Below are 5,000 nucleotides of genomic sequence, written 5' to 3' on the forward strand. Positions count from 1 at the left end.
TGGTGTGATGGATATAGACTTGATTTGGCCCCAGGAAGTTTCAGTGATACATGTTCGTGTGTCACCTCCTTTCTTCTATCCTGGTCGGCTTCATGCTGCTAACAATGTGGAGTGAGATGTTCTCATGTGGACACTGGAGCAGGTGGTGATGATGATGATGATGATGATGATGATGATGATGATGATGATGATGATGATGATGATGACAGGGAGATACCGCCATGTCTGTCATGTTGGTTAAAGGAGGGTTGTGGTTGTACAAGTTCGAATCATGACAATGAATAATAAAGTAGACTTTCTGTGCTCTGGTTTGAATTTCATGTTCGTACTTGAGTAGTTTCACGGACCAATTAAAGGGGAATGCATGGCTGATTTCTTATATAAGTACTGCCTCATCCGCATTCTGTAAATATATCGCAGTCTGCAAAATCAACTTCACTTGGATTTGCGTTGAGAAACGACGAGCCATTCTTCTCCACGCATCCCCCTGTGGAGTCCATGTTCCAGACTGTGATTTTCTCACATTGCATGAAGCGGTACTTTCTTATATCAGAAAACCACAGAGCGTGACACCTCCTCTTTAAATAATGGTACTTTCTGCTACAATTCAGTCTGGACTCTCCATCAAACCCCCCCTGGACACTTAAACCCCCCATTCATTCGCTGTTATTATTATTATTTTTTATTAACAGGTACTGCCAGGTAGTCCAACACACCTCTGTGAGTCCACCCGCCCCTCTCTCTGGGGCACTCATATGGGGTTGATTGAGCAGCCTGGGATTTTGCCCATCATTCTCCTTCCTCTGATTTGAGGAGCACTTCCAAGCAGGGAGGTTCCGCAGTAGGGCTGAACGATTAATCGAATTCAAATCGAAATCGCGATGTAATAGAAAGTGGTATGCAAATCCCAAAGGCTGCGAAAAAAAATGTGATTTCTTAGCGTTACTGACTGGAAATCAGTACGATTCATTTATTTTTATTTTACAATTCAATAGTTAAATAAAGAAGTTTATGATATAAATTAACCTCAACACATCGGCCTGGCCTAAAGGAAAGGGCAGTTTTTATGTTGACTGCTTCAAATGTTGTGTTGGTCATACTAAATGTTTTTATTTTTTTTGTGAATAATACACAACATAAGGAACTTATTATAAAAAATTACACATTAAATCGCAATCGCAATATTGGTCAAAATAATCGCAATTCGAACATTTCCCCAAATCGTTCAGCAGTGATTTAAATGCAGAGAATAGGAGTGCGGGGGGGGGGTGGGGGGGTGAAGGAGGGAGTGGTGAGAACAAGTCAGGGTATCCATTACCAGACACAGATTGGATCTGTGGGCTGTCGTTGAAATGCTCGGGGCCCGACAGACAGGGGCCGTCTTCACGGGCGGTAATGGAACCTCGACTGACCAGGGAGAATGGCGACTGAAAATGACCCGCCATTTTGATAGCTTGTTATCAGGAGCACAGGTGGCATTGAGCCAGGGGTTTCTTTCTCCCTTCATGTCTTGCTCTCTCTCCCTCTCTCGCCGTCCTTCACTGTTGGAGCCAATCACGGCAGTTAAGGTTCGGATCCAATTCCCCGAGCGTGTTGACCCCCCACCACCCTCTCTGTGTTGTGTGAAACAACATGGTGAGGAAAGAAGTGAGGGCCTAAGTGAAGACCTTGTCCCCCATATATAGTGGAATGATCACTTATCCCGGGCCGTTATCGTAGACAGGCAGGGACACCACCTGACAAGTACAAATTACACTTATAGCCATGTTTATCTTCAGGTGGGACAGGGCATTAATCTCTCTCTTGTTTAAAGGGTAAGTAAACGACCGTTTAAGCCCAAAAACATCTGCCTAAGTTTTTTCAAAATATGCAAACTGAGCAGTCCTACAGAATAACTTAACTTGCCTTTTATATTACTTGGCAAAGATCTCCTTTCACCAGCCCTGAGTGGGGATCAACCCCCCATCTGTAGTTATAAGGCTCTCCTGTTATAGCACGAACGGACCAGCAAACATTTGATAATAATTAGAGCTGTCAAGCGATTAAAATATTTAATCGTGATTAATCGCATTAATGTCATAGTTAACTCACGATTAATCGCGATTAATCACAAATTATTTTTCTATGCTAAATATCCCTTGATTTTTTTGTCCCATAATTCTTCTCATTTTAATTCTCTTATCAACATGGTGAAGTGCATCGGCTTGCCTTGTGCAAATGATTTTAATTGATAACAACATTGGCATATACTGATCAAAACAGGAAGATACAAAAAAAGAGCCTATAGTGCAATTAAACGACTGCTTTGAACAAATGTCATCTGAACATAGCAGTCAGGCTACTGCTTCTTTGTTTTGAGCCAAAGAATTTTTTTAAATTTTTTTTTTTTTTTGTAAATAAAATAATTGCGTTAATCGCGCAATATTTTTTTTAACGCCGTTAAAATTGGTTTGCGTTAACGCCGTTAATAACGCGTTTAACTGACAGCTCTAATAATAATATTAGAGTTCGGTTTTCACATTATGTCTATTTGGTTCCTAGTATAATTGAACAAAAAGAGAAAAAAAAATATAGCAGCCAGTTTCTCTCAAAGCAAACTCAACGCACATCATAAAATGAAGTAGCTGTCAAACTTCCCTTATAAACAAACTCTGGTTGACTGCTAGACGACTTGAGATTAGCATCGACCGCTCATCACAATGCATTGCTCACAGCGCTCACTTTGCACCTCCTCTAGGAATTGTAATGCATTCACTTCGGGAAATCATTTTGCGCTGACTCTCTGGATAAACAACATTATTGTCTAGAAACCGGAGAAATGTTTCCATTGGAAAAATGTGTCTGCTCGGTTTTTTTCTGCATCATATTTTATGTTGAGGGAATTGTTCAATTATGTGCATACATTTGTGATGCATTTAAAACCATCATAAGTTAGTGTGAATTCCAAAGAGTAAATCTGTGAATTGGGCCTTCCTCACCTAGCGGCCATCTTGGTTTTAAACTGGAAGGAGGAACTGTAACGGGAATCCCGCAAGATGGAACCAACATGGCCGCTCCCTGATTGGTCCAAACGGAGCAATTGACAGTATACAGATAGGGTTGGACATCTTATAACGCCACATTACCCTTCAAAACAAATGACTTCGGTTCCCGGAGAGTCCTTTCTGCGACAGCAGAGGACCAATTTGGTGTCATCAATACCCCTTTATTCCTGCCGGCACTCTATCGATCTCGCTCCACTTGCTTGTACCTGATTGTTGTGTTGAGGCTAGTTATTATTCACTGTGACTCGGGCCTTTAGCGAACGGTGTGATGGTAAGCAGGCTCATGATTTTAAAGCTGTCTGGTTTCAATAAGAAAGAAAAAAAATTCACTATACCATTATTGTCGACCTCAATCGTTGTATAATTCTCACTTTGAAATAAAGCCATTTTTCCAAATAATTTGTTGTGGTATGAATGCCATGACTCATTCCACTGTTTCCAAGCCCTCAGCCGTGTTGGTGACTAACACAGATATTCCTTGTCTAGTCACAATAGCCATCAGCTGCTATTTTCATCGTGCTAAGGTGGTTTGTGTGATTTCCCCTGATGCCTTTGCACTTTGTAAATAACAGCTATAATTGAAACAATGCCGCTTCACACATCTCCAGTGATCTCATACGTAACCACGGCGAGGACCGCGCACTCCTTATGTAAGGAGAGGGAAAAGACACAAGGTGCTATTCCTGGATACACGGACGCGCTGCTAGGTGGAGATGGAGCGGGGAGGGGCCAGTGTCACACTGACGATAATCACAGCGCCCTCGCTCGCATCGGTTAGAACCGTATCCTCACTGTGAAGTTAACCGTTTCTGGTGAATATCCGTGTGGACGCGACCGACAAACCAAAACCAAACGAGGCCGTATTGGTCGTCTAAGTGGGAACCTCGCGGTCTCCTTGTAAGATGCTTAACGCTTTCTGTCTTCTGATGTGGCCGTGGCGTCTTTGATGTCCACGGAGCCGTCCCAACCATCCTGGGTCAAATCAGCCCCTCCCGGACCCCAAGGGGAAGGGAGGGGAGGAAGTGGTTAAGAAGCGACACTCACAGTCCCTTACTGAGCTGCTCGCTGTCCTGGCATATCCAGACACACTCACGCACGCACGCACGCACGCACGCACGCACGCACGCACACACGCACACACGCACACACTCATACACACACTCTCAGACACACACACACACACGCATGCACGCACGCATGCACACACACACACACACGCACACACACACACACATACACATACACACACACACACACACACATACAAACACACACACACACACATACAAATACACACACACACTCTAACACACACAAACACACCCACACACACAAACACACACACACACACACACACACACACACACACACACACACACACACACACACACACACACACACACACACACACACACACACACACACACACACACACACTCTCTGTCACACACACACTCTCGCCGCCCGCACATCAAAGGTGGGAGCGACTTCTGAGGAAGCTCTGGCCTTTGGACTACCCGTGAGGTCAGGCCGCGGCCATCTCTCATCTTCCCCGCACGCACACACACACACACACACACACACTCACACACACACACACACACACACACACACACACACACACACACACACACACACAGACACACTAACAAACGTGCACACATACACGTACACCATTTTAATTGCTGCCTCTGCCCATAAATCATGCTTTACCTACAACACGAATGATCTGACCGTGGTCCAAACGTGACAACCACCATCTATCTTGGACGCGGCCAAAATCACTTGGATTATTTCTACAGCAGTTTTCCGAATTTCCACAAAGATATTAACTTGGGTTATCGATAATAGCCCTCTCCTCTTAATGAAACGGGCCCCCTCATTAAATAGGTGTTTTACAAGTGGGTTTGGGTAGTCCTAGAGTATCGTTAAAAGGCTAAGCATTAATGCATAAAG

The sequence above is a fragment of the Gadus chalcogrammus genome, chromosome 18, assembly GCF_026213295.1.
Source record: "Gadus chalcogrammus isolate NIFS_2021 chromosome 18, NIFS_Gcha_1.0, whole genome shotgun sequence".
Lineage (NCBI taxonomy): Eukaryota > Metazoa > Chordata > Actinopteri > Gadiformes > Gadidae > Gadus > Gadus chalcogrammus.